Below are 10435 nucleotides of genomic sequence, written 5' to 3' on the forward strand. Positions count from 1 at the left end.
CAAGTCCCAAGTACTGAATCATGCTGTATTCAGAGGATTGGTGGTGTCTCAGTCACTACAGTATCTGAAGAAAATCCATGTAGCACCCTGGTGAATTTGCCTAACCTTAGCCACTTCAGCATTTCTAGGAGATTCTTCTCCCCGAACTTTGTTCCACTGCTTCCTCGCTTTTTCCATCTGTAGTAGCATTCACAGCAATATAGGAAAAAAATGTCAAAGTTTTTTCTCTGAGCAAAAGGATGATCCTATCAGCCTACCTGGATCTGATGCAGAAATCCATCACAAATGAGACAACATGGCAGAGGCAACAGTCCAGCAGGGCTGAGGGTCTATGAGAACCTGCAGGCAGCAAGCTCTGTTGTGTAATTCCGATAAAAAATTTATTTTAACATCTTGGCTCCCTATTCAAGTACTGGTCTGGCCATGCCACTGTTATGAAGATCAAGAGCTGTAGCTGCTAACATGCAGCTTTAACAATGGGTAGGGTTCATTTTGGCTCTACAGCAAGGTTTTCCTGTCACTTTCTGCACCCAGTTTTCTCTGATGCCTTAGCAAACAGTGGACTAACCCTGGCATTGCTGCATCACCTCCCGATACCAGCGATACCACTCATTCCTGTGGGACAGAAATCCGTGAAGCAGCTTCAGCTCTCACACTGCATGACTCCTTTACCCTTGCACCCTCTTTCATACCTAGGAGAGAAGAAATGCAGCTGCCACTGGTGAAACCTGGATGCCACGGCCAGACAGAGCTGCCTGAGGCCCATGGTTGTGATAGAGGTGGGAGGGAAGGGAGGCTGGAGAAGGGTTAGGAGACAGCACAGGGCCATTATATGGGAGGGGAAATGGGTGGCACAGGGCCAGCCCCTGGCAAGGGAGTTGGGTGGATGGTTTCCTGAGCTCTTTCCTGAAGAGTAAAGAGATCCGCTCTGTATCTTTGTATCTGGCTTGTTCTTAGCAGCTAGCTCTCTCTCTCAAGCACAGTGGAGAAAGAAGGGAGACCTCCTTCCAGGAGAACAATGGTACCCTCAGGTAGTCCCTAGGGAGAAAAAGGACAAGCTGGCCTCAGCTGCTGCATTTCCCTGTTCAGGAAACAAGCGCCAGGTCCAGGTCTGAGCCGTTAGAGACCTGCTCAGGCCTGTGAAGGATGTGTGCTACATAGATTCCTTGTTGGAAAAAGCAAAAAGACCTGCTGCAAATGCATATTTTTGGAGAAGAGTGTCAGCAAGAAAGAAATTGTGTATAAATATAGGGAACATGTTCACTCAAAGTGTTCCATTTCTGAGCCAATCAGCCAGGTCACATTTAACTGGACAAGAGCAGCAGATACAGCCTATCCATCCACCCTGCTGTAAACCAGCCACTTAATGTTCTCGTTTGCACTGACTTTGACTAACTTGAATTACCATATTCTCAGGCCATTGTGAATGTATTTATCAATCCAATTTGGATCTCCTTTTTTCCCCCTGTTCTTAACCTCACCGCTGTAAACTAACCCTGCATTTTCTCCAGCAGGATTCTTCATCCTTGTGCATGGCTGCCCCCTCAGGAGTCCTCAGCTGTCGCTCACAGCAGTCACAAAGATAAGATGAGCCCTTCATCTGGACCACTAGGTAGGAATACTTGATGTAGCAGTCCCACAACAGGGACAGTAAGCCAAACATTTTGCCTTTCATGGTGGAGGACACTGTGGGCTATGATTGGTCCTGCTTTGGGAGAAAGGAGAGAGCAGAAGGCTGGGCTGTTTTGAGATTTTGGGTTGTACCAGGAACACCTGGACCACAGCAGCCTGAGAGCTTTGCTGTGATCTCTGTGCTTCCTGCAGGTCTCCATTGCACCTCCTCTTCACACATACCGAGCAGATGCGTTCCTCTCCTCTCAGGGAACTCTTGCAGCCTGCAGCCCCTCAGCAGTGAAAGGCTCTCAGCTGCCTCTCCCCACCACCAGAGTACGATTCTTCTCGTACCTTCCTTGCTCCACTGCATGTTGGTTTTGATTTATGGACTGCCGTGAGGCTGGAGAAGACCTTCAGTGCTCTGCTTTCCACGTCATGAGAGGAAGACAGAGCTTAGCTACTTCATAAGGGAAGATGAGAGCCATGGTAATTAGCTTGCAAGTGGACTCACACGCTCATTCACTTCCTGAGGCTCCATCAAACATGGTATTTATGCACAGGGAAGAAAAAGAGAGAAGACTTTTATCCACTAAGTCATGTTCCTTTGCCGCTGAAAGAGAAAAAGGAATTGATCTTCTCTTTGGATTTTCATACTTTTCACTTTCTGCCCTATTGCAGACAAATGCTATCAATAGAAAAGGAAACCTCGATAGAAAGGCATTAGGGAGAGGCCTTCAAATTAGTGCTTTCCCCTTTCCTTATAACTCTAGCTACGTACAGTGGTGTCCCCACTCTGCATTTAAAGCTGCATCTGCCTGTAACTCACTCACAACATGGAGCACCAGACCTCCCTCTGTGAAGCACATGCACCGGTAGATAATCCAGATCAGTTTACCTCTGTGTACCTGGCAGCACGCTACTGTGCAGTGACCAAATATCAGAAGAGTTTGTGGTTAATTAGGATCAGATTAATCCCTGCTGACTGCCTGTCTCTGTGCAAAAAGGGCACTAGAGGTTAGAAAGTATTAAGTACCTTAAACGTCTACTTGCATAATATAAAAACCTACTGAAGATCCAGACTTTGTGCTTGAAAGTGTTGAGGTGAAATTATTTAACCCTAGAGGCATTCAAATATCCACCTTATCCTATCAAAGCAAGAAAATCCATTCAAAAATTTCCAGGAGAAAATGTAACAAATGTTTGGCCGTGGAAAATAATAAACCAAGTAGCACAATGGAGACAAGACATCAATAAAAAAAAGGCCTTAGAGTTTCTGAACATTATTTCCAACTTCTAAGAATTTAATTCAGCAGATGAAGTATAATTTTTATAGCTGCAATAAAGCTTTTTCTGGGGTAAAATTGTACCTATTTTTCCATTTTATTGATTCTTATTTATCATAAAAATACAACAGCTAATAATTAGATAGCTTCATATTTACACCTAGTCTATGGCACTCCCCGTGGAGCCCAGGGACTTCACAGAAAAGACACATTTCCTTGCTTTTATATGTTCAAATTATTTAATACATTCTTGAAATGTAGATAATATTTTATTGAGATGCTTAGCTATCCCTAAGCTTGTAAGTGGCTATTAGACATGTCAAAATATGAAGATTTTTTGTGCTTTTCTCTTAATTTTAAACATAATAGTATTTTTAAATGAGGAAGGGTCCTGAGACTGATTTAAAAAGCAGAGCAGCTATGCAATTGGAGACAATGGTAGAAGGATTTCTAGAGGCAAGACAGACTAATAACGGATCTACAGGTCTGTGAGAGAATGTCGATTTTACACACATCTTCACATACACTGATAGACCATTAGGCCTTTTTTCTTTCTTAATTTCATTAGTAGCACATTTATATAAGTATTAGGGACATTTATATAATAACAGGATATTAGCTCCTTTTCAGGTCATCTGTCCTTGTGACTTATTCCCCATTTACAGTTATAAGCTTCTCATTGTGACATCACCTTGGCGGCCACAGCAGTAACTGTGGTGTCACTGAAAGGGATTATAAATTGAAGTGGGGAGTAAGCTGCAAGAGCAGATCAGGTCCTAAAGAATGAAGGTTTTGTTTTGCCCTCCTAGCAAAGGGAGAAGGAAGTACCCCACCCACCTTTCTCCTCCACCTGTCATGATAGAGCAGGATCAATTTTCCATTCATTGCTGTCTGGTAGTGCAAAGACCTTTGCTTCTGCCACCAAACCCACTGAGGTCCTGCCTTGATCTCAGAAGGAACATCACTGGTGAGGGAGCTGGGTGAGGCCCTCCAGAGCTGGGATGCCCCAGCTGCTCTTCAGTGCTGCGGTGCCCATGATGAGAAGGCGCAAATACAGAAATCTGCTTAGGAATGAGGCAGCCAAGACTGCCAGGAGAATTGCCTGACATACAGAGATATCTGCGAACTACACCTGAACTTTCCCACAACTATTAACGTGTGGGGCATTCTGATGTAGAAGCATTCATAGAATCATAGAATAACCAGGTTGGAAAAGACCCACTAGATCATCGAGTCCAACCATTCCTATCAAACACTAAACCATGCCCCTCAGCACCTCATCCACCTGTGTCTTAAACACCTCCAGGGAAGGTGAATCAACCACCTCCCTGGGCAGCCTGTTCCAGTGCCCAATGACCCTTTCTGTGAGAAATTTTTTCCTAATGTTCAACCTAAATCTCCCCTGGTGGACCTTGAGGCCATTCCCTCTCGTCCTGTCCCCTGTCACTTGGGAGAAGAGGCCAGCACCCTCCTCTCCACAACCTCCTTTCAGGTAGTTGTAGAGAGCAATGAGGTCTCCCCTCAGCCTCCTCTTCTCCAGGCTAAACAACCCCAGCTCTTTCAGCTGTTCCTCATAAGGCCTGTTCTCCAGCCTCCTCACCAGCTTCGTCGCTCGCTGAATGCCAGGGAGGAAACTCCTCCAGGGAGGAAGGTTGAGGCTGGCTGGGCAGAAGGGTTTGGTTAGCTTGAGTGAAATTCTGTGCACGGAAGTGGGTGCACCAAATGCGTGCAATGTGTACAAATAAGTACAACTTTTCTCTGCCCAGCTCAGAGGTACTTTACAAGCTGCAGTGAGAGGTCAGGACAACAGCTTGTTGCAGAACTGCAGCAAGCACAGGGTGGTTCACACAAAAGCCGCAGTGGGACATGGTGCAAATGTGCTGTTCCTGCTGCGTGGCCCAGCAGCCCCAGAGGTCATTTAGATGTTGCTCACTTGGGTACGGTTGGTATTCTGCCCTGATACCTAGGCTGAAGGGAGGGTATCTGTGTGATGACATATGAGATATAAAAGCTGTGGCTCAGTGCTAAGCCGGCTGGCAATCTGGCTTTCAACATGGATCCACCTGGTCAGTTCAGGCCACAGAAGTAAAACTGCAGCTGATGAACTGGCCTATGCAGAACTGCCCAATAAATAACTTTCTTCTATGTCATTCTCTCTGTAAGTTCCCATATCATCTCACCACTCTCACCTACTCAACTAAACAGCTCTTTCTGAAAACCAGGTTTCTTATGGGAAGTCAGCTCTGCAACTTCATAAACATCGTCATGTTTTTATTTTCAGTTTGGCTTCTTGTCATTTCAGCCAGATCAGCAGCAGAAATTGCAATTGGCAACATGCTCATTTGAGGACCTCTTCCAATGTCATTTACTTGGCATCATTTATTTGGCACTGTAGGAGACAGTGGTAGTCAGTTAGATAAGCATTTGGGAGTATCTGAATTAAAATCATCTTTTATCATACTTTATATTCCCTGTCAAGCGTAAATGTATTTAAATCGTCAGTTCATGTAGTCACGTGGAAGAAAAATGCGCTACCACAATGCTGCTCCCCACTCCTGGTTTTGGCTCTCTGGCTTGTCTTGTCTGAGTGTGAATTTCCACCAGGCCCCATGCAGGGTACTGGCTTTCCCAGAAGCGTTTTAAAACTGCAGATACCAAAAGGATGACTTTCAGGGGCAGAGGTGGCATTTCACAGACCCGCAAGTCAACTCTGACCATGCTGATGCAGCACCTCTGAGCTACTGCAGGCAGCAAAGTAACTGATCTGTGACAGCAGCTGTCACAGTCAGCTGTGCACTGTGGAAGGCTCTTATCACACATTCAGAGTCCACAGAGAAGAGGCTTTACTGCTAAGATCTTCATATATCACTGCAGGAAATACATACAAAGCTGAGATTATCTCTTTGGAGCTCATGCATTGTTTCTCCTGGAGTCTCTTAAGCCATATTTCCCTGTGAGACATACATAGGAGAAATACTTGGATTACAATAAGGACATAGAAAATCTTTATTCAATCAGATTTTTCTTCCTTTTTTTTTTTTAATTCAAGTAAGTTTCATCAGCCTAAAAAAAGAAGTGATCGTGTCCTCGTAGTGTCTCAGCCCTTTTGAATTCTGTCTATTGAAAACTGTGTGACAAGACGGGTCACTGTCAGGTAGAAGACTGACCTGGTTTGGGCTCTTATTCAGCCTGCACTTCTGCATTTGGAAACATCTGTTGCTTCATCAATGTTGTGATGTTAGCCTCATAGTGATTGATGGGAATGGTTGGAGTTGATGATCCAGTTGGTCCTTTCCAACCTAGTGATTCTATGATTCTACGATTGTGTGAAAGAGGAGTTCCTTTTTTTTTGTTTTGCTTTCCACCAGAGAAAAGCAACATTCTGCCCACTGCAGAAGACATCACACACCACATTAGAAATACTTGCCCTGCAACTTGAAAAAAGGAGTTAATTCCAACACTGGTAGCTCACCCTGCTTGTTAACCTACTGCCTCGCAAAGTTCTGGGTTGCTTCCAATACCTGTCTCCAAAATTCTCCCTGGGCACTGTTCAGGGCTTGTTTACTCCAGGACTAGTCCCCAAAGCCCCTGTGCTGAAGTCTGTCACAAACCTGGCTCCCACACAGTCCTCCAACACCAGCCCATCAGCTCTTGCACCCCCAAGGGTGCCCAGATGCACCTGGGTACCTCACAGGGCAAGAAACACTGATTTTCAGTGTGAAGCTGTACAGTTACTGCTCTATTCTTCATTTGCAGTATTACAGATACAGGAAAATGACCCCACAAAAATGTTGTGTTCATGTTTTAGAGCTATGGGGGCTGAAGGGGACCAAGAGCCAAGTGCAGCACAGTTTGCTCACAGCCAGCCTGTGCCGCTGACCCTCCACTACTCAGCCTGTAGCTGTGGGCAGGGAGGCTACCTCTAGCTGTGAGAGCTGCAAAAAAGCCTTTATCACGGTTAACCGTGCTTCTTTCCACCTGGAGCTTGCCAGGAGGATGTGAGGAAAGCAGTCTGGAGGCCCCTGCAGGATGAAGCACCTTCGTGGGACTCTGTGTCTCTTCCTCAGCAGGTCCTGGCTGGCCAGGTGCTGTTACCAAGCCCACCTGTTCAGTGACGCCATTTCAACTTCTCCCTGTGGAGGATTTTTTTGCAACACCCGCACGTGCGCTCTGGTGTCAGACATCACCACAGGGTAAGCTGGCTGGTTTTTTTCTTTTAATAAGCCCTACAAAAATGATTTACTTCACTGAACTACTTCTTTGAATGTGATCCTCTATAGTGGTCATACTTTGAAGAGCCTGATACCTCAGCAGGAGGCAGAGGTGGTGTTAGTTTTTACACAGCATGTGGATAGCAGCAAGAAAATTTACTTGAACGTGCTCAGCTGGGTATTTCACAGCTCCATAGCCACATCCCTGCAGAATAAGCTCTGTACGAAGTGATGAGGCAAATTTTTCCTATCCTGAAATTCAGCAAAACTGCCTTCCTGACTGAGCATGTATGTCAGTATCTTGTAATGTGGGCTCTCTCCTGGAGGGGAGATGTCAGCAGGAAGGAGGCTGGTTTGGATCCAGTTTAATTTCCCCAGGGTTATATATGTTAATGAGAGCAAGCACACAAAATACCCAGATGCAGATAGAAGGTTAAATTCTGTTCTCCTTTATGAAGGGGTAAATGTACAGTAACCCTGCTGATGACAGTGTTGTGCTAGATTGAAGGGAAGATACCTGGAGACCAGCCTGACACAGGAAAGCAAACGAGGATTCTGAAGAGAAAAACCTTCTCACCTGGTCCTCTCACCTTTTGCTCTTCCATCCTTTCACTGGGCCAAATTCTGTTCCAGATTGCTGTCTAAAGTCTGTGCAGCAGGAGCGGGAACTGGCCAGAGCCCAAAGTAGGAATGCTCCCCTTTTCCTCTCAGCTGCCACGCCAAACCAAGGTTTGGTATTATTAGAACAGAGATTCACAAATCCAAGAAAACTCCAGTCTCCTGGGAGAAACATTCTGGAGCAAAAAAGGCTTCCAAAGAAATATCCCTCTGCCCACAGTCCCAGTGCAGGCTATGTATATCCCTCTGGTTTCTAATTTCAGACCTGTGAATTCTAGCTACTCCCAGGGCTGAACAAGCTCCTCACCTTTCTCCCTAATGCCACCACTGTGGAGGCTCAACCCTGAGTCTGTTTTCCACAGACAGGGAATGCTCTGTCCCCCCGAGGAGCCTCCCAGCCCATACTGCCTGGGCAGCTCCCCATTTGCTCCATGGCTCAAGCTGATGTCAATGATTTGTTTTCACATTCCTGTACCAGAGAAGAGAATCTGGCCCTTGAAGACCTTGAAGATTAAGTTCTGGAGAGCAGCTGTCTCTGACCATTTCTTTTTTTCTTCATTTGTCCTTTCTACTCCTTTCTCCTGCATGTTTTTCACACCAGATAACACAGCTCCTATGATAGTATCCTATGATGCATCCATCAGTGTTGAGTGGTGGAGGATGCTTCAACTGTCTGTGCCCTTGCCCACCATGATGGCCACATAGGAGGATGTCAAGGGCTCATACAGTGACAGTACTGGCACACCACAAATGCAGTCAGGATCTAACCCATTGGTGAGAACAGCTACCACACACCATTTCTCTTCAGTGCTTTCCACCAGTTTTGCTCCATTTGGGATTTTGCTCACTCATCAGGAAGTTCTTTGCTGTTTTCCTTTCTTTGTGTGTGGTTACCTCAGCTCAGTGAGGGGACAGAGAGGCTGGGCTCCCTCTGAAGCTTTCAGAGCTGCTCCTGTAGATGCCCAGATGAACTCTACTGAGACACAGCACTCCATGCTCCAGTCTCATACCTGCACAATCCTGTGCCATATTTTCTCTGGATGTCCTCGGTTTGTCTCACCTCACTTCTTTCGCAGACAGTTTAAGTTATCTCAATGTCAAGAGGCATTTCTCAAAATACAGCTCCTACCTCTGCCCCTTTCTGTCTTTGAAGGGTTACCTTGGAGACCAATCCATTGTGTTCCTTTTTAACTGCATTTCAACAAGGCCAAGCGCCAAGTCCAACATCTGTATCGGGGCAATCCGCAGTTTCAGTAGAGGATTGGGGATGATCTGCTTGAGAGAAGCCCTGCAAAGAAGTTGGGGGTGCTCATTGATGAGAAGCTTGACCTGAGCCGACAATGTGCACTCACAGCCCAGAATGCCAACCGTATCCTGGGCTGGATCAAGAGAAGCGTGGCCAGCAGGTCAAGGGAGGTGATTCTGCCCCTCTACTCCTCTCTTGTGAGATCTCATCTGGAGTATTGTGTCCAGTTCTGGAATCCTCAACATCAGAAGGATATGGAGTTGTCGGAATGGGTCCAGAGGAGAGCTACAATGATGGTCAAAGGGCTGAAGCACCTCCAATATGAGGACAGGCTGAGAGAGTTGGGGTTGTTCAGCCTGGAGAAGAGAAGGCTCCAGGGAGACTTTATAGTGACTTTCCAGTACCTGAAAGGGCTACAATAGAGATGGGGGGGACTTTTTATATGGGCATGTAGGTATAGGACATGGGGGAATGGCTATATATTGGAGGGGGGAAGATTTAGATTAGACATTAGGAAGAAATTCTTCACCATGAGGGTGGTGAAACACTGGAAGAGATTGCCCAGGGAAGCTGTGGCTGCCCCATCCCTGGAGGTGTCCAAGGCCAGGTTGGATGGGGCCTTGAGCAGCCTGGGCTGGTGGGAGGTGTCCCTGCCCATGGCAGGGGGGTTGGAACTGGATGATCTTTAAGGTCCCTTCCAACCCAAACCATCCTGTGATTCTATGATTCCAGCATCTTAAAAATAAAATTATTCCATTGATTTCTAGTTTTCTTAAGCCCTCTGTCCTTTGTCCTTCTTAAGTCTTCTGTCCTTTCTTAAGTCCTCAGCTTTGTTTCTAAGATCCCTCCACAGCTTTCCATTCCTACATCAGGTGCAGAGAGGGAGGGTTTCAAAGAATCACCCCAACTTCTAAGTGCCCTCTGTGATGAGAAACAACCCAGAATGTTTTTTCCCCTCTTTCCCACATAAACTAATATGTCCTATACCACATTTATACTGGGACCAATTTTCAATTACAACTTCTATAAATACTTACCCCAAATCTGAACAGCAGCATTTTTGCCAGGTCAGTTCTTGACAGTAATGCCTGAAACCCTCAGGGCCTCCCTATCTTTCTTTCAAATCTTACTAAATCCACAGGAGAACATCAAGCAGGGCATAGAGGAAATGTCTTATCGAGTCTGGAGCCTCTGAGGACATGACATCAAATCCTGCTGTACAGTCCTCACCAGTGATGAGAGTTAATTTTTCCATTGACAGCTATGACCTCTTTGAGAAATCAATTGGAGGCCTCTATTTCATTCCCTCTGAATACAACTCCGGTCCAGTAGACACTACTAATTATAACTTCAGCAGCAAGGTCCCCGTTCAGCAAAACTCTTCAGTGCAAACTTAATTTTCCCTGTGAGGATACTGCTGTTGAAACCCATGGTGAAATCTACATCCTGGACTGGGGCTAGTT

Source organism: Phaenicophaeus curvirostris, chromosome 1 (genome assembly GCF_032191515.1).
Source record: "Phaenicophaeus curvirostris isolate KB17595 chromosome 1, BPBGC_Pcur_1.0, whole genome shotgun sequence".
Lineage (NCBI taxonomy): Eukaryota > Metazoa > Chordata > Aves > Cuculiformes > Cuculidae > Phaenicophaeus > Phaenicophaeus curvirostris.